The 23,454-nt window shown below is 43.9% G+C and overlaps 1 protein-coding gene and 1 long non-coding RNA gene across 2 annotated transcripts in view; one reads left to right on the top strand and one right to left on the bottom strand.

Annotated features, from left to right (window-relative positions):
* DLEC1 (DLEC1 cilia and flagella associated protein) overlaps positions 1-23,454 on the bottom strand; it is a 2,498,134-nt gene that overhangs the window by 1,045,431 nt on the left and 1,429,249 nt on the right. The gene's annotated exons all lie outside the window — the stretch shown is intronic.
* The window catches only part of LOC122798533, a 137,181-nt gene continuing 127,344 nt past the window's right edge, over positions 13,618-23,454 (top strand). The window contains exon 1 of the long non-coding RNA XR_006364276.1: positions 13,618-13,669. This is a non-coding gene — a long non-coding RNA (uncharacterized LOC122798533). The remainder of the gene's footprint in view (positions 13,670-23,454) is intronic.

Raw genomic sequence — 23,454 nt, 5'->3', positions numbered from 1 at the left:
GGAAACCAGATTTGCCTGAAGAGGGATGGGAGACCAGAACCAAGAAAGACAACCTCGGAACTGGGGTCACACCCCGCTCCATCTAACCCACTCCCAAGGATGGAGCCTCAAGCAGGATTGGAACAGACAAAGCTCCCAGTACTGAGGACAGAACCGAAGAAATACTCGCTACCGTGCCACCAACCAAAGAGCCCGCAGCTCAATCACGGGGTTGAAGAAGGACTGGTTCAGTAGGAACTGAGGACCAAAGGGGCGGTCCCGGAGCCAAAGTGAGGTCCACTACTAGTGCCGAGACGGGGGGGGGGGGGTTTCGAGAAAGACGTCAGAGCAGATGGCTTTGGAACCAAGGTGGTCAAAGGAGGAGAATAGGATGGAGTCCATGGAGAGATCAACCCAAATCCCATAGGGGGATGGGTCCCTGAGGGCATAGGTATCCCCCTGGCTGCCAACAGCTGGTCCACAAGACGCACCACATCGAGTTCTGAAAGTCTCCTGGTGGATCTAGTAGATACTCCCGATGGGGAGTCTGGTCAATCTAGGAATGGACTATACACTTGGCCTAGGAATGGATCTATGGATGGAGAGTATTGGGTCTGTTGCACAGGGTCTACCAGCACTGAAGTCTCAAGGGGAGAGTGGAAGCAGTGGAGCCAAATCTATTGTAGTAGGAGCCATAATAGAGCTCAGTGCCAAAGGGGCACTTGGAACTGATATGGCAGGTTAAGGCATTGCACAGATAGGCATCAAAGGCGTGCACTGTGCTGAAGTGGCACCCAGTGCTGAAGTCGTAACAGGCAGGTGTATGGTTGGTACCGGAGACTGTATCGGAGCCGAAGCTGGTGCCGATAAAGTGACAGTCATAGTGCCTGGAGCATATAATGTCAGAGCCAATGAGGCAGACTTATGCACTGAAGAAAGTTTTACCTTAGGTTTGACAGACATGCCCTGGTCACCTGAGGGTGAAGAGAGAACCGAATGTGACCTTTTTTTATCTTTCCTAGGAGGGGCTGAGACCTCCATCGCAAAAAGGGTCTCTGAAAAGGGCGATTTAAGTAGGTCCTTTAAAATCAACTTATTTTTATGCTCATTCAGAGTGCACTGGCTAAAACTTTGGCAAATTACACAGGGAGGTTGCACCAAAAGATGGGGCACCCCCAAGCAATAAACACAATCATTGTGAGAGTCACTGTTAGGAAGTTTACCCTTACACAAAGTACAGTGCTTGAAACTTGAAGTATCCTTCTTGTCAAACATCATGACAAGCTAACAACAATCAAACTCTTCAAATACAATGTCAAATCTGATTTATTCTAGTCCAAAACTAAACAACAAACACACTACTTAAACCAAGAGCAGAAACACACAACTAGATAGAGCAGTAAGGAATACCAGCTATGGCATTCAGGTAATACCACAAGGGTAAGGAGAGAGGGCCATACCACCAATGGTACTTAAAAGATTACCAAATGGGTAGAAGGAAAGAGAAAATGGAGTAAGTCTAACTATAAACGTGAAAATCAATGAATATAAATTAAGAGAGTCAAACAACTTTCTCACAAAATATCAAGACATTTTCACTTAGCTGAAAGCTCTGCTGAAATGTGTCTTTACGGCTATGTGGCAAACAAGATCTGGGGTAACAGGGAGAAGGGCATCATGGGTAGAAGCTTAGCTCAAGCGTTTTTTGGCTGGCGTGACCTTGGTAATAGGCTGACTCAGTTCTGAGGGCTCGGAACCAAATCTATCGGTGATGATAGTAAATAAGATTAACAACATCAGCTCTATCTTTTAAATTCTTGCCTCTTTTTTCCACAAAATAAGTTGTAAAAAAGAAGTTATGTCTTACCATAACGTTCCGTCTGTATTGTTGATCCTTGTTCAGTCATTACGCATGGGTATCAGTTCTGACCTCGGAACCGAGCCGGCCATTTTCCAAGCTCGCATCAGCTTCAAACTCTTGATCTAAACTCTTACCCATAACCCCCCTCTCCCTGTTACCTCAGATTGAGTTTGCAAGTCAAAAGAAGGTAGAGGCTACTTCTGGTCAAATAACCTAAGAGAACCGTATGGTGAGATCCACTAGAAGCCACAGGAAGGGAGAATGAGGGAGGATCGTAATGACTGAACGAGGATCAACAATACAGATGGAATGTTATGGTAAAACATAACTTCTTTATCTGATATTGTTAATCCTTGTTCATTCCTTAAGCATGGGACAGAGTCCCCAGCTACCTCTATTCCTGGGAGGCACTCATGGAAGGACATTCCTGAGCACCATAGAACCGAAAGATGCTCTTCCCCTGGAGGCCAAATCCAATTTGTAATGATTGATGAAGGTATGAGGCATAGCCCAAGTTGCAGCTGCACAGATGTCATGTAAAGAAGCTGCGGCATGGAAGGAAGCAGAAGTTGCCACCGACCTTGTTGAATGAGCTTTCATGGTAGTAGGCAATGAGATATTGCGTTGTGTATAAATGAAGGTCACACAGTCCTTCAACCATCTAGCTAATGTGACCTTAGCAACAGCAGATCCTAATCTAGGTCCAGGAAAAAGCCAAAAATAACTGGTCAGATTTACGAAAGGACCTAGTCCTGTTTAAGTAAAAATGGATTTGCCTGTAGATATCTAGGGTATGTAGGCAATACTCTCCTCTGTTTGAATGATTGGGAAAGAAAACTGGCAATTCAATGGTTTGATTAATGGACATTTCAGAGATCCTTTTGGCAGAAATGATGGATTAGTTCTCAGAGACACTCTTTCTCTATGAAATATCAAGTATGGACTCTTGATACATAAAGCTTGAAGCTCAGAAATACGTCTGGCAGAAGTAATGGTGACCAAAAACAAGGTTTTCCATGGCAAATGCTTGAGGCTGCAAGAAGAAGCTGGTTCGAAGGGTGGCATTGTCAGAGCTTGTCGAACGAATGATAAATCTCATGGTTGAATAGGTTCTCTAAAAGGTGGCTTCAGATGATTCACACTTTTTATGAAGGTCTTGCACAATTCATGGAACATAAAAGAGGAATCTTGGACACCCTCATGGAAATTAGAAATTGCAGCCAAATGAGCTCTAATGGTAGAGGCCGATAGACCCGACTGGAAAAGGTCGGCCAGATAGTCTAGTATTATCAACACTGGTGCTGAGAAGGGATCTACTTGTTTATCTTTCAGCCAACAGGTAAATATTTTCCACTTGCTCAGATAAGTAATGCTAGTGGAAGACTTATGAGACGCAATGAGAATGTCTTGTACTGGTAGAGAAAGATCATTCCGCCTGGCAATCAAGGGAATTGGAGCAGCCAAGCTGTGAGCTTCAGGCTGTTCAAGTTGGGATGAATCAGGTTCTGTGGATGTGAGATCAACTTCGGGGTTGGATGGAGAATCCATGCTCGATCTAGCAGGTGAGGCCAAAGGAAGGGGAACTAAATCTGTCAAGGCCAGTATGGTGTTATGAGGGTCACCTTGCTCTTCAACCGACGGGCTTTCTTCAGAAACTGGGGAATGAGGGGAAAGGGTGGGAATATGTAAAGAAGACCCGAGGGCCAATCATGGACTAGAGCATCCCTGGGTGACTGTCCCAGAGGGGGAATCAGGGTGAAGTAGTTGCTGCATTTGTAGTTGGTTGTGGATGCAAAGAGGTTGCAGCAAGGATGGCCCCAGAGGTGGAAGATCTCTGCCGCTATCAAGGGGTTCAGGGACCACTTGTAAGGTTGAAGAATGCACCTGCTGAGTCTGTCTGCTATCACGTTGGAACTCCCAGGAATGTGCGTTGCTAGAAGAAAATGGTTGGTAGCCATTGCCCACTGCCATATCCTCATGGCCTCTCGACAAAGGGGGTAAGATTTGGTTCCACCTTGCTTGTTGATGTACCAAACCACAGCCATGTTGTCTGATTGAATCACAATCATCCCAGACGGCATCAGAAGATGGAATGCTTGCAAAGCCAGAAGCACCGCCCTCAGCTCTAGAACATTTACAGCCAGATAGGCCTCCAGTTCGGACCAAGTGCCTTGGACTGTCTGTCCCTGACATAGCCCCCCCCACCCCATCAGGGAGGCATCCGTGGTCACTGTGGCCTTGGGTTTCTGGGGGGAGAAGGGGCGAGACCATTGTGACAGATTGTGTCATCCACCAATTTAAATCCTGTTTGCACCTGTGGGTTACTTGAATCATGGCTGAAAGGGATACCATTGAGTGAGTAGTAGCCATTGTAGAAGCCTCATGTGAAACCTGGCCAGGGGAACAATGGTGATGGAGGCTACCATGGAACCCAACAGCTGTAGAACCGAGTGAGCCATGGCTTTCTCCCTTGAAAGGATTGGAATCAGTTGTTGCTTTATCCTTAAAATTCTGTGCTCTGGAATGGCAGCTCTGCAGTTCTTTGTGTCCAATATAACCCCTATGAATTATGTCGACTGAGATGGGGTGAGATTGGATTTTTGCCAGTTTATGGTTATGACTAGCCTTTGTGCAGCGAGGAGAGAGTATGCCAGGGCTTCTTCCAGTAGATGTCTGGTGGGGGCGGAAATGAACCAGTCATCTAGGTATGGAAACACCTGGAATCCTTGAAGGAGCAAGTGAGCTGTGATGACTGCCATGCACTTTGTGAACACTCTGGGGGCTGTAGAGAGTCAGAAGGGCAGTACTCTGAACTGGTAGTGACTGGCTCCCACACGGAAGCGCAGAAATCCACTTTTATGTGGTAGTACGCATCTTGAAGATCTGTCGAGCACATCCAATCGTCTTTTTCCAAAAGCGGGAGGATAGACAGTATTGTGACCATCCAGAATTTTTGTACTCTCACAAACTTGTTCAATACACTGAGATCCAAAATTGGTCTCCAGTCCCCGGTTTTCTTTGGCACCAGAAATAGTCTTGAGTAGAATCCGGATCCTATCTGGTCTGGAGGGACTATTTGGATGACTCTCTTTCTTAGCAGCTTTTCTATTTCTAGTGCTGCTTCTTCCCTTTGACTGGGTGGAACATCGGGAAGGTTTTTTGAAGGGACAGGAGAAATATCAAAGGGGATATAATAACCTCTGGTTATAATCCTTTATAGCCAAAAATCGGTGGTGATGGTTAGCCAGGCAGAAGGGTAGAAGGAGAAACGACCTCCAACCATCTCCAGAGGAAAGGAGTTGGGCCGCTCTTCAGGAGCGCTGGTAGGGTTGGCCAGGGAAAGAATCCCTGGAACCCTGGTTACGCGGATCCCCTCTGCCCCAAAAGAAGCATCTTTCCTGTGTGTTTCCCCCTCTGCCTCTAGGGGAATACTCAGCCTGTGTGTCATGGAAAGGACCCTGAGATTTCTTGAACCATATCTTCCCACTCTTTTGGTTTTGGGAGAAAGCAAGTTGAGGGGAAGAATAACGGACACCTACGGCAGGAAGGGTCTTACCGTCCTGTTCACATCTGGCCAGTGTGCTTTTAACTTTGGGTACAAACAACGAAGAGGCCTCAATGGGAGTGTTAAGAAAGGAAGCTTAAAGGGCTCCACGAAATTGCACAAGCGCATCCAGGTGTGTCGTCTCAAGACCGCAGCTGAACCCACTGCTCTAGTCCATGTGCTTCCTCTTATACAAACTTTTCTTTCTGATGCGTGAGATATCAGTCACATAGAGGAGTTAGATACTGACTCAATGGTGGCCAGCTGAGAGGCCACTTTGTCACAGACCTCATCAGGCACGGCACCAGCCAAGGTTTCAGAGAGCTCAGAAATCAGATCCCTTTGAAGCCTGGTAAAGTGTGCCATATAATTCAGGGACCTGATAGTAAAGGTTGCTGATGCAAAGGTGCGCTTCCCTATCCTGTCCAGGGCCTGGAACTTTTTGTTAGGCAGATGGGTTTCTTCTTCTGCTAGATCCTTTTTTGTTGTGGCCGCCACCACCAAAGCATCCACAGGAAGACCTTTTGACCAATGGGGATCTGTAGCAGGAGGGGACAAAATCTTATCTGGCCTCCTGGGAATAGCTTCAATGGTATCAGGAGCCTTCCAAGCATGCTGCACAATAAGCCGGACAAGTTCATCGGCAGGTGGAGTAACCCAGGAGGTAGGAGGCCGGGCGCAAAATGCCTGCAGGAACACAGATTCCTCAGAGGTCGGATTAGAGGACTGCCAGTCACCTCTCTGTTTCAGGATTTTGAGGATATCACCAAAGGATACCTCAGAGGGTGATGAGGGGATCCTTTCCCCGCATCAAAATTTGTGTCTTGAGTAAAGGACTCCTCTGTGGAGTCCATGTGCTTCCTCTTACACAAACTTTTCTGGTGGACTTCCTCAGCAGGAGAAGCTGGGGAAGACAGCAGAAAAGGGGTTTCCTGTGGGAATATGTCCTGAGGCCCTTGCACTGGGTGCCCGCTCGGTTCGACTTGTGAAACCGGTATACCAGAGGAGGGTGGAGGGATAGACAGTCCAGTATCGCCAGCAGCAGCGAAAGCCTTCTCCAGCAGTTGTAAGGCTGGTCCACCTGAAGAGGAGTGAATGTCCAGGACAGGGGTCACCCCTCCCCTAAGTGGCTCAGCCTGCCAACCCAGAGTCCCTGGATGGCTGTGGAGCAGCAAATTATGCGTGTCACAACTGACATCCTGGGTCATAGCAAAACTTTCCTGCCATGAAGGCAACTGCAGTTCCTTAGTGAGATCCATAAAGGGAACCGCAGAAGGGGAAGACTGTGCTATATCCATGGACTTCAAAGGCAATGAAGGAGGAGAATAAGAAGGGGTCTTTGGAGATGGGTGATCACCTCCCAAGGAAAGATAGTTCCTAGGCTGTGGGATACCTCTCGCCAAGAGCACCTGATCCACAAGACGCAATACATCATGTTTGGAAAGGTTTCTATTGGACCTCACGGAGACTGAGGGAGAAACAGGCCTGTACACAGAAGAGGCAAACTCGGTGCCCATCTCACCAGTCCACACCGAGAACAATGGTGCTGAGAGAGACTGGACTACGGGTGTCTGCACCGAAGAAGTCAATGGTGCCGAGATCATGGTCTGCACCGACACATGGATCGGTGCCGAAGTGGTTGTCGGTACTGAAGCTGGAACCAACAAAACTGGAGTCAACAATAAAGGCGTCGGTTCCAAGTAGGATGTCAGATCCGACATGGTCAAGGTCTGCGTCGGCTGAGCGGTTGGTGCCGATACAGTAGTAATAGTCTGGACTGAGGAGCCCCTCGGTGCCAATATAGTGAAGGCTGCAGGAGAAGACGGAGCCGAGATCACTAATGGAGCTGAAGGTCTAGGCACCGAAAGCACTGGGGCTGACTGAGTGAGCTCCGTGGCTGAAACTTTAGCCTTTTTAAGTTTTGATCGGCGGGAGTCCCCAGCTGGGGATGAAGGCAAAGATTTAGCCTTGGTAGGAACATCCAAAATTTTCTTATGGGCTCTAGGAGGGGTTGAGGCCTCCAACCCAGAAATAGCCTCTGAAAAGGGAGATTTAAGAAGTCCCTTCAGCAACAACTTGTTTTTCCTTTCTAACAAAGTTCTATTAGAAAAATTTTCACAGATAGTACAGGGCCGGTCAACAGATAAGTGGGACGCCCCCAAACAATAAACGCACAAAGAGTGTGCATCAGATGTAGATAATCTGTGTCCACAATCAGAACACCGTTTAAACCCTGGACTACCTTTCTTATCTGCCATGATAGAAAAAGTAGAAAAGGGTACCAGCAATGGTACAAAAGAATACCCGAAGGTATGAAAAAAAAGGGAAGATTACCAACGATGGTAAGGGGAGAAATACCTCGCGGTAAAAAAAAGTAGAGAAAAGCGAAGAAAAACTCAAGAAAATATAGTCGCTAGATGCGATAGGGTAAGAGACAACAAAATAGAAACTTTTATGACAGAAAAAGTAATATAAATGACTATTTGACAACAAATAACTGTACTTAGCTCAAGAGAAGCAGCTTGACATGACTGAATGGCAACGCAGCAAATGAAATCTGTGGTAACAGGGAGAGGGGGGTTATGGGTAAGAGTTTATCTCGAGAGTTTGAAGCTGACGTGAGCTTGGAAAATGGCTGGCTCGGTTCCGAGGTTAGAACCGATACTCATGCGTAAGGAATGAACGAGGATTAACAATATCAGATCCCATTTTACAAGTTATATAATGTCTCTTTGTTTTGGTTTTCTGGCCTTATCTGGAGGATGTATGATGGTGGGGAGCATCATACAAATCCTCTTCAGTGGCCAGCACCTGTTAACCTTCTTTGCAGTTCTTCAGCAATAGCATGATCTAAGAAGAACACCCAAACATCACCTCTCCCCTGAAAGGTGTATCAGAATGTCTTGGCTTAGCTCTTCCTTAAAGGATAAAAACATGACCCATGTCATCTGCAACAGACACAAACCAGCTGTTGTTGCTCTGACCACATTATACACACAATCAACGGATTTGGATTTGGACGGCGCAGTGATGCAGCAGTAGCATTGTTGCCTCACAGCAAAAGGTTCTCCGGTTCGATTCTCAGCCAGGGTGCCTTCTGTGTGGAGTCTGCATGTCCTCCCTGCATTCCTGTGCGTTTCCTCTGGGTGCTCCAGTTTCCTCCCACATTACAAAGACATGCATCTGGAACCTTTCTCCCCGGGCCTCCACTGAAAATTGGCTTTGTTCCAAGTCTGACTTTCCCGGTTAACAAATGTCAAATAAAAATAAAATAAAATCAAAATTCCAATGAGCTCTATGAATGCCCAGAGCAAACACCTCACAGCAATCTTTTTTCAGAGAATCCAGGTCACCAAAAATGAAACTCTGCCACCTTCACTAGAATCTGATTATTCAAAAAGTTCTGCAAATGGGACAAGTGAAGCAAACAGTTCAAGGCCCTAAGGCACAGAGTGGCAGAAGAAACAAATCCAACCTGTCCACAGTCTTGTATTTTTAATCTGGAGACAAGGTACAAGACACTGGCATTTCTGTGCAATATGTAAGCTGAAGAGATAATGTTGTAGTTTGTAGTTTGTTGTAGTATTCTTACAAAAATGGCACACCACTCATATAGCAATTTATACAGATCACTCCTTTGCAAGTGGATGGCAGGTCCTGGATGCTTCCACGCTGCAAAAATATCATCAAGAACATGATGTAGTGGGAGAACAGCCAGCACTGAAACACTCAACACCAAGAAACCCAGTCAATCCCTTGATCTTGTTACCAAGGCACTTAACTTTAAAGGGACCATAACAACTTCTACTAACTAGTTCACTGTTGATATTGAAGAAGGCTTTGGTGCCAAGACACACCAAATGTCATTGTGGTTAAAATTATCTGAGGCCCTGAGGACATAGATGTCACTATTGATGCCAAAACATATGCCAATGATCTGGCCCTGGTAACCTTCGCACTGAAAGGTTTGGTGCCAAGCTTACTGATGCAGAGGATGACATCACTGCTGATGCAAAAAACTGGAGGCATTAGAGGCATACCTCTCATCCACTTAGTGCAAGAATTTTGGACAAAACCAAAATAAAGGAGGGACAAAGACCTGAAAAATAAGGAAAGCTTTTAATATCGTTCTTATAAATTTAGAAAGTTGCTAGGATAACAGATTTTATATTACCATGCATTTTGAGGGAAAAAATCTAGGCACTCTGCAAAAATATGGACATTTGAGAAGTATGATTAGAGCTGATGAAAGAGCCTTAGGGGAATAAATACTCTGAAGCATCTGGTGTCAAGTCAAAAACAGAAGAAGAAGGTTTCAAAGTAGAGTGTAGGGAGTTTTGTCTTGCCACCCTGGAAAGGCTCACCCAGACTCTGCCACAGCTTGCTGTGAGGGGAAAGGTTAGTTTGCTCTTTACTTATTGTATTTTGTATTACTTTATTGTCTTTTTCTATTTTGTATATTGTGATTGGTTTTCTTTACACTGTGTTTTACTTGTATTCTGCTTTTAACTGCATATTAAAACTTGAAAAGAGACCACAGCTCTGTCTCTTGTGAGTCAGACAGAATTTTTTTCCATTCTCCCACCCAGTTACTATTGTGTTCTTAAACACCACTGTCTTTCTAGTTGTCTGCCCCTTATGTTAATTTGACCATATATCTTGTTCCCTCTGTCCTTTCACTGCCTGGTGTAAGCACAAGATTATCATTTTGTGAAATCACTCTCCTTCAACTATTTAAATTTATTGGCCATCCTACTGTATTCCATAATACCAGAATACAAAAGTGCCCACCCCTTTTCAATCTATCTTGCTCTTCTAAAAATAGCGGCTGTCCACTAAAACTTAACTTTTTAGACAGCTAAAAAAAGAAGTTATGTACTCACCATAACGTTCCATGTGTGTTGTCCATCTTGTCTTCATTCTTACAAAGGTTGGGCTTGGATTCAATCCTCAGATTCGACTCAGCCTTATATACAAGCTCGAGGTCTTCCACTAGCCTAATATGTTATAGAGCAATCAAGAAGGTCAGAGATTGCTAATAGCCAATTGTATCAACTTGGTCTTTCAGGAGCAAAAGGCTGGAGGAAAGGAGGGTGGGATGTAAGAACAAAGGCGAGATGGACAACACACATGGAACATTATGGTAAGTACATAACTTCTTTATGTGCTTTTGTCCTATCTCAACTTCATTCTTACTAAGGTTGGGACAGTGTCCCTAGCACCATCTTCTTGGGTGGCTCAAGAGAGAATATTCTTCAGAATCGTGGAACCAAAGGAAGCCCTGTTCCTGGAGGCCAAATTGACTTTGTAATGAGTGATAAAGGTATGTGGTGCTGCCCACATTGCTGCAGCACAAATTGTATCAATTGGCTGTCTACCCCGAAAGGCAAAAGCGGCTGCAATGGCTCTTGTAGAAAGGCCTTTTATTTTATGGCGAAGATCTTTGAGATTTATAAATGAAGGTTATACAATCTGAGAGCCATTTTGAAAGTGTCACTTTGCAAACTGCAGCACATTTCTTTGAATCTGAAAAGGATACAAATAGTTGGTCAGATTTTCTGAAGTCCTTAGTCCTATGTAAGTAGAAGTGTAATTGTCTGTGCACATCCAGTTGGTGTCACATGTATTCCACCTTATTCTTGTAATTTGGAAAAATACTGGTAGCTCTTTGAATTGGTTCAAATTAGATTCTGTACATACTTTTTAAAAAGGAATGATTTGGTCAAAAGGAAACTCTGCCTCTGTGAAAAAGCATGTATGGGGGCTTTATTGACAAGGCTTGCAGCTCTGACACCCTTCTAGCAGAAGTAATTGCTATCAGAAGAATAGTTTTCTAAGTCAAAAATTTGAGTTCACAGGATGATGCTGGCTCAAATGGGGACAAAATTAAATGGGATAAAACAAAATGCAAGTCCCATGGTGTGGGAGGGTCTTTAATAGGTGGTCTTAATAAAAAGTACCTTTAAGAAAGGGTTTGCATAGTCTGTGAGACAATATTGAGGCCTGATTCACCTAAATGGAAATTGGATATCGCTGCTAGCTGAACGCTAACAGTAGCTGTGGCTGCGCCTTCATTGATTCTTTGTCAAGAATTCTAGGATGGAACCTACTGGGGCAGAAAACAGGCCAATATTATTATTGGAAGCCCATAAAGAGAATCTTTTCCATTTGCTTTTATATATCTTTCTGGTGGAAGCTTTATGAGAAGAAATTAGGATGTGTTTTACTGATGAAGAAAGGATAGGGAGCCTGGCTATGGTTGGAATCCAGAGCACCCAAGCTGTCAACTTGACAGTTTGAAGGGAAGGATGGAGCGTTCCTGATGCATGAGTCAGAAGGTCTGGAACTGGGTCCAGGATCCAAGGCTCCTCCTGGAGATGAGGCCACAGGAAGGGGAACCAGATTTGACGATGCCAGTATGGGGCAATGAGCGTCAAGTCCCTTACCAAGTAATTGGCTTTCTGAAGAACTTTGGGTATCAATGGAAAGGGAGGAAAAGCATAGAGGAGACCCGAGGGCCAATCATATACAAGTGCATCCCTTGATGACTCCCTCAGTGGGGGATCAGGGCAGAATAGCTTCTGCATTTGGCATTCATGGATGTGGCAAAAAGGTTGCAGCAAGGCTGGCCCCATTTGTGAACAATCTTTTCTGACACTTCCTGTTTTAAGGCTCACTTGTGAAGCATCAGAATCACTCTGCTGAGTTTGTCTGCAATCATGCTGGATTTCCCCAGGATGTGCGTTGCTATCAGAAAGCAATTGGAGGAGGTTGCCCAGTGCCATACTCTTATCCTTGTTTGTTTATGTACCATACAACTGACAAGTTGTCTGTTTGTATTGCAATAGTTCCCAGCACGAGAGAGTCCTGGAATGCTTGCAATGCTAAAAGCACCACTCTCATCTCTAGGACAGCAATGTGCAAATGGGCCTCGTGATCCTGCCAAGTGCCTTGGACTGTCTTTCCCAGATAATGCCTCCACCACCCTATCTGAGAAAGTTCCATGATCACTGTGGCTAATGGTTGGGGAAGTACAAAGGGTCAACCTACCGTTAAATGAGTGGAGTAAAGCCACCAACGAAGGTCTTTTTTGCAAGATTCCATTATCAATACTTTGTGGGACATGGGCAGTTCTTGCATTGACCACTGAGTGGACAGTAGTCACTGGAGAATTCTCATATCCAGACATGCTAATGGAATCAGGGTTATTGCTACTGCCATGGTCCCCAAGACTTTAGGGACTGTCTTTGCTTGTGCTTTTTTCTTGGAAGGTTTAAGACTTGACATTGTAGAACTTGTACCCTTGCTGGAGGAAGTTTGGCCATCATATTTATTGCATCTAATTCTGCTTCTATAAAAATTATACACTGAGACAGAAGCAAGGCAGATTTCTCATAATTTATTGTGATTCCTAGGTAAGAGCAGAGCTGCATGGTGGTGTCTCTCACTTTTGTTACTAGATGCTTGGTGGTGGTGGTTAGGAGCCAGTAGTCTAAGTATGGAAACATTGGGAATCCTAGGCGTCTCAAGTGAGCCGCGACTACTTCCATACACTTGGTGAACACTCTGAGGGCTGTAGTAAGGCCAAAAGGCAGAGCTCAAAACTGGTAGTGGTTGGCTCCTAGCTGAAAGTGCAGGTGTTGCCTGGATCGCCTGTCCATTTTTATGTGGCAGTATGCATCCTGGAGGTCTATCGAGCACATCCAATTGTCTTTTCCAAAAAAGGGAGTATTGACTGTAGTGTTACTATCTAGAACTTGGACTTACAGATTTGTTTAGGTTGCTGATATCTGGAATTGGTCTTCAGTCCCGTTTTCTTTGGAACTAAAAAGAATCTTGAGTAAGTTCTGGATCTTGTTTAGTCTGCAGGGACTGTTTGGATGACTCTTTTGTCTAGCAACTTTTGAATTTCTAGAGTTGCCTGTTCTCTTTGACTGGGGGGAACATTCAGGATGTTTTTTTATGTTTGGGACGGGGGAAGGAAAAGGGTATGGAGTAACCTCTGGACATACCTGTCAACCATACCAAATTCCTCAGTAAATACCACTTTTGAGAGCAAAATATTGGAGTGCCACAAATTCCTGATTGGCCCCTTTAATTTCCGAATTTCTCAGGTTTGTTTTTGATCCTGACATCATCGCGCACGATGACTTCAGCTTCATGAGGCAGCTGCCATTTGTTACTATTTATATTTAAACTGCAGCAGTCAAGAGCTCCGCAGGTTTTTCCTCTTCTTACTCAGAGCACATCTTCTCCAGACACCCGTTCACGTAAAGTAAACAAAAGTATGTCAAAGGTTTTCTTTCTTATTTTATGTTGTTAGTATGCTCAAGGTGGGCTCTGAAATGAGAGCTGCTTATTTTATGTCCGAGAGCTAGCTGTATTTGCAGTCCAAGACACGCTTTATTTATGTATTGACAGAAGCTGATGTGTGTGTTTAGCTGCTGCAGTCTGTCCAAAAGAAGCTTTATTTATGTATTTAGCTGCTGCAGTACCTTATTTTATGTTTAGTACTCTCGAGATTTTCTATGGGCTTTGAAACAAGAGCTGCTCTGTATTCTGCTGCAGATATATGCTTGGGCTACTTATTTTATGATTATATGCTGAAACCAGAGCTGCTTTGTATTCCACTGCTGCAGTGATATGCTGAAACAAGAGATATTTCATATTCTGAAGCCACCTGCTTTTGCTGAAACAACAGCTATATTCAGTATTTGCAATCCGCTCGAAGTACAAGAGCTGCTTTGTATTCTGCTGTAGAGATATGCTTGGGCTGCTTATTTAATGTTTATATGCTGAAACAGGAGCAGCTTTCCACTGTAACAGAGATATGCTGAAACAAGAGCTATTTTATATTATGAAGATTTGCGTTTGAAATGATAGTATTTGCAGTCTGCTGGAGTACGAGAGCTATAGAGCTGCTTTATATTCTGCTGCAGACATATTTAATGTTTATATGTTAACACGCTGAAACAAGAGCTGCTTTATGCAGAGATATGATGAAACAAGTTATGTTTGAAATGAGACCTGCTTTTGCTGAAACAAGAGTGTGTGTGATATGCTAACATGCTGAAACAAGAGCTGCTTTATGCAGAAACAAGTTATGTTTGAAAAGAGATCTGCTTTTGCTGAAACAAGAGTGTGTGTGATATGATAACATGCTGAAACAAGAGCTGCTTTATGCAAAAACAAGTTATGTTTGAAACGAGACCTGCTTTTGCTGAAATGAGAGCTGCTTTATTCAGAAACAAGTGTATCCCTGGGATTCAGCAAGCAGTTGTGCAGGAATAAGTTATTCCTGCACACCAGGGACTGTTCCTGCTCAGCACGGCAGTGCGTCATGCATATGTATGAAGGCATGCTGCCAAGCTGTAAAACGGACATGGTTCTGTGTATGAGCGCAGGGGGTGTGTCTGAGAGCAGAGCTCTCACAATATACATGCCCCTACACTCCAGAATTTAAAATGAGCGAGAACACTTGTAACACTCCCAACCTGTCAGGATAGCAAATCTGGTCAAAGCCATAAGGGACAGTCGTCCCTACCAAGACAAATGCTGTTAGAATAACACATTTAGCATAAGCACATACCGCACACCTCCCACCCCATCAGAGTAAGGAATGTGGACAAAGCCAAAAGGGACAATCATCCCACAAAGCAGAAAGTTGATAGAATAACAGGTTCAGCATTAGCATGGATATTCTAAAGGGTAAAAATAAAATAACACAACAAATATATTTTTTTAAACATGTGATAAAGTTTAAGCATAGCTGTGTGGGTGTGCCCATAGCTTAGCTATGTTTATTCCAGCTTAAATAGCACAAGAAGATAAATAGCAAGAGACATCTGCATAAGCAGTATTGCAATAGTGTAGTGGTCAGAGTGTGTGCTTTACAAGCAGCCATTCCTGGTTTGATCCCCACTGTAACCAATTTGCATTTTACATGTGAAATCAGTACAAAAACATTTTTTTCTTTTATAATTAGCTCCTAAATAACATATATTTGTTAACCAGAGTACTGAAGTAGGTCCAGATGTGAGGTGTCAGTTTAATAAAGTTGTGAAACCTCCATATAAACACAAGTGTCCCATACAGTATAGTCACACATGAATAAATGTAATGAAAGCACACTGGGGGATGTCAGGGACAGTAAACAAATTTATAATATGTAATGAATGATGAATCAATCACATACAGCAGATAATCTATAAGATAAAAAATAAGCAATGCTAAACATTGCAAAGCTCTGCTTACTAGGTGTAAGCATTGTGTAAATATGATTGCTAAGCAATGAGTAGCCCAGCTAAGTGGCTTTTCCCCATCGGTAAGCAATGCTGAACCTGAGTCTTTAAGCATTGCCAACCTTAGCTAAGCAGATTTGACCGTAGCTTAGCTTAGCTCAGCTCAGCATATTCAAAACCGTCCAATCACGGTAAAGGGTGGAAAATCAGTCATATTTAAACCCCACAGGCAGGAATACAGCTCATAACTGGTTGCAGCTTCCCACTGTAGGCAGTATGGTAGGAGTTGGTGAGGGCATGAGCTTCCGTGCGCAGCGCTGGGGCATACAGAAATCCAAGGTCATGGTAGGACTCCTGGTACAAAACCATGACGAGAGACTGTTGCAGGGCCAGTACCAGGGCTCCCAATATAAAGCAGAAACCTGGGACCATCTCACCCGTGATCTCACCAGTGCCACTGGTATCCCTTGGACTGATGAGCAGGTCCAGCACCATTATGCCAACTTGAAGTGGGGAAAGAGGGAGCTCTTGGATGAGTGGGTTCAAGAAGTAAGGCAAAGGGTGATGCCCAGCAGTGTGTAAGTAGTCATACCAATAACTGTTTACTAATGTCCAGCCTGTGTATGTCATGGATAGGTATACCTAAATATTTCTCTATTTCCTTTACATCTGCAGCTGAGCGGGCTGTGAATCAGGAAGCCCATGCTTGTAGGTTGCAAAGGCTGCATTGTGAGGCTGGTGAGTAACAATCCTGCTTGTAGTAGTCATACCAAATTAATATAAAGTAGTAGAAAGTCACCTGGCAGTATTAAAACTGTATATGGTTTGTACTGAATAAACCAGACAATATGACAGTAATAGTCCCATATGGGTCATATTTAAATAAGACTGTAACTGCCTGGCAATAAAGTTCTAAATCCTGGACTGGTTGTTTTTACTCTGGTATTGTATGGCATTTAGTGTTGCATTTTCTGAATAGTAATGCTGTGTTAACCACTGTTACCCACACTGTGCTACATAAAAAATGTCTAGGAATGTCTGTATAAGACTGGTGTAAGTACAAGATCAGATTGTACAACCAAGAGAGACTTAGACAGAAAACATTGAAGAAATAGACAGCAATATCCAAATAAAACACTCTGATGAAACATAAATTGTTGTATTTTTAGCAGACACAGCCATGGTTTGAATCCTGGGAGTGGTAGTAAGCTGTATGCATAATCATACCTCTCCACTGTACAGATTTTTGCAGAATGTCCAGATAATTGGCTCATATTTTCTGCCTGATCCTCTGTCCCCCTGGTAAATCAGTGGGATGATCTCAGAATTGCAGTCACTAAATAATGACATACATTTGATTTTCAGACCTCAAAACCTAACATAAGTTGTTAACTGACACCCCCCCCCCCAAACATATCTGCAACAATAATCTAAACAAACAAATCAATGGATATGTTTACACCACACCTACTGTTGGGACATATGTCCTATTATTCAACAAATATTGAAATGTGTTTCTATTAATGTTCCATGTTGAAATACTATCATTGATGGCCTGTTGCTATCAATGTAACCTGCATGCCATTGTAATGGCCACTGTGGTTCCATATATGCATGTGTTCTGTTTGCTATGTAACTGTTCCAAATATGGTGTTTTGGGTTAATGGGAATATCTATGCATGCTGTTATAACTAATCCTGGATTGTGGTGACTATTACTAACCCACATATGGTCTAAAACTGCAACACCATAGCACGTTTGGGAAGGCCAGTCCCAGCTGACCCACCTCTCCCACCTCATCTTGCCATGGCATCGGGCCCCAGTATGTCTGGGACCCACCCCAGGACCTCCTTGTCCACTGGTCCTGCACCTTTGGGTGGAACCACCTCAGGGGATGGGGCTCATCCTCCCCTGGGAGTGGGCACGGACAGGATCCTGTCACCTGAAGTCAGGTCAGGGGATTGGTATGTAGCAAGCTCCAAAGGGAGTTGAGAGATCTGCTACGCCAGCCTGAGTGCCATGTGGCACATTTAGAGGGTCAGCCTGCCCCTCCTGCTCAGCCCCTAGTATGGCCACCTTTGGGGCCATGAAGGTGCAGTGGTGACTCCCATGGGTGCAGACCTCAGTCTCACTCTTTTCATTTGGGGGCTCATGGGCTTCCAATTTCCAAACACTCCTCCACGTTCAAATGTTTACTCCCACATGTGTCATATACGGCCCCTGTATACTGTCTTGTCTGTCTTCCTACCCAACCTACCTCCCCAAATATAACTACTATCCTTCCCTAACATCCCACGCTCACCTTAAAAAAAAAAGGGCAATCTGTTCCCAAAAAAATAATTTTGCCCCATTCATAGCAGTCCATTTTGCACACGTGTCCACTGGACACGTAATCTGGTTTAATTGGCTTCACAACATGTTATTGTTGTCCTCACCCCTCTCTCAGGGGTTTGAGTGTCCAACTCTACCTCCAAATTCAGTATATATGCACAGCTGTTGCTGTAGATGAAATGGACAGCTATGGACCTTTCCTACACCCATCCTGCACATCCCTAGCAATTTTCCCTATTGTTTTTCCCTCTTTGTGCTCCCTTTTTCACCACTTTTCTATCACCCCTTTTATTCTTTTCTTTGAAAGAAACATGTGAGGGGGTAAGCTGGAGTAAGCACTTTTAAGCAGCAGTAAGCAGGTTTAAGCCTGTTTGCATGGCACTAAGCAATGCCTACACACATTAAGCACTTTCAGGCTAACTGTCTGTAAGCATATTTAACCAAAAATTAGCATTGCTTACAGCCGTGTAAACCCACTTACAACTGCTTAAAAGTTCCTTAATCAGTCTGTATCCAACAGCCCTTGTTCTGCCCAGCAACTAAACAATCAGACCTTGCAAGTCTTGATCTAGAACCCTGCACACCATAGCCACAGCAAGTTACCACTAAGCCATTTGAGCTGTAGACAAGTGTGATGTTTTCTCAAACATATCATGCAGTACCGTCATTCAACAGTAGGGAAAATCGGATCCACACTCTGAACCTCAGGAATATAATGTCAGAAACACAAATGGATGTTGCCATGTACTGATAGCAATCAACGGAGAGAATGCCTCTGATATGTCAGGGACAAGACCTGTGTGGGGAACAGACAAAACATAACAGCCAATCCTCTGGCCATCATGTGGATAGGCCCACAGTTGAGAGCTATGCATACAGATTGCATTCCATGCAAAACTAGCATGTACACACAAACCCTGTAAAACTAGCAGTATTCAATGCATATAACAGCAATACTCACACACTGTCCCTAGGTCTGGAACCTTATAAAAACATGTAGTTGGCCTGTGTCAACAAGTCCTGTTGTAAGAGGTATTGCTACCTGCTGTCTGTAACACTGCTGCCCAAACACAGGAAGGATGTCTTCCTTACAGGAAAAGTAAAGGGACAACACCCACATGATGTAGTCATTTATAGTAGTGGGTTGCTATGACATTGGTTATTTGAAGTACTACACAGCTGCCTGCATGCAATTAGCAAGTGGGGAACAACTGGTGCAGAGGCCATCACCTGATCATGAGCATCACCTACAAAAGCCACGCTGCAACCTATTAAAACCAGCTTGATCCCTGTAGTGGAGAGAAAGAAAGAGATAGAGGAATAAAAAAAGGAAAAACAAAAATAATACTAAAAACCAAAATAATACTAAAAAACAAAACAAAAAAAAACAAACAAGGAAGACATCAACTGGAACACTGAAGAGAACATAATAATAAAACAGGTATGTGAAACATGTCAGCATGCAATTGAATGTAGTACTTGGTCTGTAATAATGGGATAGATGATTTTGAAAGCTTTATATGTGCCATCAAGACTTGCTGTAATGATGTTCTGCTGAGCAACTGTTATGGAATAGCATCTGGCCTTGTGGGCAGTGGGCCATACCTGTCAACTGCAGATCTGCACAGAAAGTCAAGATTTAAGCCATCATAGTTTTTGTTCTGTTCCTCCAAACATGTATATTAGTCTGGCAAATAGCTGAAGGTGGAAGCAATGAAGTCATGATAGACACACAAGTTTCAGACCCCACCACCATCAGAACAGTCATGGTAATGTGAAATGTATCATGCACAAACTTCATCGGTTTGTAATAGGCATATCTACGATCTGTCACTATATATCCCCACCAATGTTAGGCTTTGTCCACATGTGATGCTCTATTTTGTAGCAAGGCAGAACAGTTCAGCTGTGGAGGAAGGAGGTTCAGAGTGTGGATCCGATGTCCGAATGCACTATATATATATATATATATATATATATATATATATATATATATATATATATATATATATATATATATATATATATCGAGAGAGAGAGAGAGACATGTATGTCTACATATATACTTACATATATATACATACATTTTCCATACTATTGAATGACTGTGCTGCACGATATGTTTGAGAAAACATAACACATATCTACAGCTCAGATGGCTTACTGGTAAATTGCTGTGGCTATGGTGTGCAAGGTCCTGGGTGTAAGACTTGCAAAGGGTGATTATTTTGTTTCTGGGCAGAACAAGGGCTGTTGGATACAGAGTGATTAAGGCACTTTTAAACAGTTGTAAGCAGGTGCAAAATGGACAGTTATGTATGGGACAAAATTCTTTTTGGGAAAAGATTGCCCTTTTTTTTAAGGTGAGAGAGGAATGTTCGGGAACAATAGTAGGTATATTTGGGGAGGTAGGTTGGGTCGGAAGACAAACAAGACAAACAAGACAGCATACAGGGGAGGTATATGACAATTGCGGGGGGTAAACATCTTGGACGGGGAGGGGTGTTTGGAAATTGGAAGCCCATGAGCCCTCACATGGAAACAGTGGGAATGAGGTCCCCACCCATGGGAAGTCACCACTGCACCTTCATGGCCCTAAACGTGGCTGTGCTGGGGGCTGAGCAGGAGGTTCAGGCTGACCCTCTAATTGTGCCATGTGGCCCTGAAGCTGGTGTAGCAGATCTCCCAATTCTCTGTGGAGCTCCCTAAGCACCTGACCCCGAACCTGACTTCAGGTGACAGGATCCTGCCCACGCCCACTCTAGGGGGGGGATGAGCCCCATCCCCTGAGGCAGTTCCACCCAAAGGTGGTGCAGGACTAGTGGACAAGGAGGTCCCGGGGTGGGTCCCAGACATGCTGGGGCCCAGTGCCACAGCCAGAAGAGGTGGGAGAGGTGGGTCCGCTAGGAATGGCCTACCCAAACATGCTATGGTGTTGCAGTTTTAGAACATATGTGGGTTAGTAAAAGTAAACACAATCCAGGATTAGTTATAACAGCATGCATAGACATTCCCATTAACCCAAAACACTAGATTTGGAACAGTTGCATAGGAAACAGAACACATGCATATATGGAACCACAGTGGCCATTGCAATGGCATGCATGTTACATTGATAGCAACAGGCCACCAATGATAGTGTTTTAACATGGAACATGAATAGAAACATATTTCAATATTTGTTGAAGAATAGGACATATGTCCCAACAGCAGATTTCGTGTACACATACCCATTGATTTTTGTGTTTAGATTATTGTTGCAGATATGGTAGGAGGAGAGAGAGATGTCAATTCACATTTATATCCTTGCAGTATGAGGTCCTCTGACCTTTTTTCCTGTTTATGTCTTCCAGATACAATGTCCTAGAAATGGCTCCCTGCATATACACCCCAGGAAAATGATGTAATTATAAACTTCATCATACTACATCATGGCACCCTATTTGGCTGCAGGGCCTATGATCTGAAGAAGAGGAATGCCCTGTGGAACGAGCTCATCCACAGGGTAAATTATGTTGGCCTACATAACCGCAGTTATGAGCAGGTGTGGCATCGGTGCACCGTTCTGATCCACCACACCTGTCAGCATGCTGCTGTAGTTAGGAGGGACCAGCTAGCCACAGGTGGGGGTCATGCCATCCAGCCCCCACTGACACATGCTGAGGAGCTCCTCACCAGCCTTGGGGCACCCACCTGCCAGCCAAGCCAGGAACCTGAAGATAGTATTGTGGAGGTGGGTGCCACTCACACAATGGATGAGGAGTGTGCAGGTAAGGCCCCAGAGCACATTAGTAGACCACTGTTGTTTATCCATCTTCATCTGTAAGGTATCTGCATGCACATGCCAGATAACATAGTCTGTTGCTGCAGTGTAGTAAAGAACAGATGTGCATAATTGCTAGTATCATGTGTTTGTACTGTTGATGTACTAAAATGCTTCTCCCAGCCTGCACCAATGCCACAGGTGTGGCTACTGACATTACATCTCTCACACAACTGTGTAGGTCTGTCCCTCTGGTATACAACTGGGGCAGCAGCCTGTAGCTGGTGAGCATGGAGTTGTTTTATTCTGGTTTGCCAATACACCAGCCATGTTATGGCCATGGTATTTGCCATGCACACATTTAACACACCTACCCATAATGCATGCTGTACATGTTCACTTATTGCTGCTGTTAACTGCACTGTATCACAGTGGTCACCATGGTGGCATATATGAAGGGTATGTAAGAGTCCTGCAGTATACCTAACAACCTGCCAGTGCAAGATGTGTGGACAGAGATGAACATAATGGTAGGACAAATGGCCTACAGTAGGGACATGTCTGAAACATTACCCTTATACAGTGGCTACAACAGTGTATAAACAACTATTACAATGGCAACTGTTCCTGATCTAAACAACAGTAAATCACAATACCACATTCCACACATTTTACAACCTGTAATGTGATCCTAACACGAGCAATGAATGTGCAATATGGAATCCTATGTTAAGACAACAAATATGGGGAATACATACCTGAACAAACACTGGAAGCATATGTGTGCACACCCTCAAAATAACATAATAACATAATAAAAAAGACCACAGTGAAAAACTTCTCAAAAGCCGATTTCACACTTCTAAAAACTAGTGTGGTCTCCTTTAAGGCCCCTGAGCCAGTGGTAAACATTACTCAAACCGCTGAATCACTTACAAATGCCTTCTACCAGCACCTACAGGACTGCATGGATCAGGCAATCCCAAACAAAACTAAGACTCTCTGTACCAAAGGCAAGCGTCCAGTCTGGTGGACCCCAGCCATAAACAAGCTCTACAACAAAAGGAGGAAGCTACTACAAGATAGAGCAAAATCCTTGAAAGGTAAGACACCTTTGATCATTATAAGTAAAAAACTAAGAGCTCTCATAAAATCATCCAAGGCAAATTTTGAGAGAAAAATCGCCAAGGACTCTAAAGACAATCATAAGGCCTTCTTTAGCTATGTTAGAAACCTAGGAGGAAACTCCCAGATATGCTCAGAATTAGTTCAAAATGATGTGAAAATTACTGAACCTACACACATTGCTAACATACTGGCTGACAGGTTCAGTGCAAACTTCTCCCCCCCCTCCCCCCCAAAAGGAGAGATATCTATTCCAGAGGATTGTAGCCCCCATACATCTCCAACAGGTGAGAACTGCCCTCACTAAGGCAAAAACACAGCATCCATGGGACGGATGGTGTCCCGGCTGTGTGCTTCATGAACTCAACGAGGAATTAAACCCACAGTTAGGACAGCTGTTTAATCTTAGCCTCACCTCAGGATAATGCATTCAAGGAGTGGCGCGCACTGTGGTCCCACTTCATAAGGCGGTGCCTCCACAGACCCTGAAATTACCGCCCATTAGCTTTGACAAGCCTTATCTGCAAAGCCATGGAGAGGATCATAATGGAACTCATAAATAAAGACATAGGGAACTTGCAGACTTTGGATCCAACCCAGTTTGGCTTTG

The sequence above is a fragment of the Protopterus annectens genome, chromosome 3.part1 (assembly GCF_019279795.1).
Source record: "Protopterus annectens isolate FY-2018-M chromosome 3.part1, PAN1.0, whole genome shotgun sequence".
In the NCBI taxonomy this organism is placed as follows: Eukaryota; Metazoa; Chordata; order Ceratodontiformes; family Protopteridae; genus Protopterus; species Protopterus annectens.
Note: the sequence above shows the minus strand (reverse complement) of the source record. Positions and strands in the feature narration are given on the sequence as shown.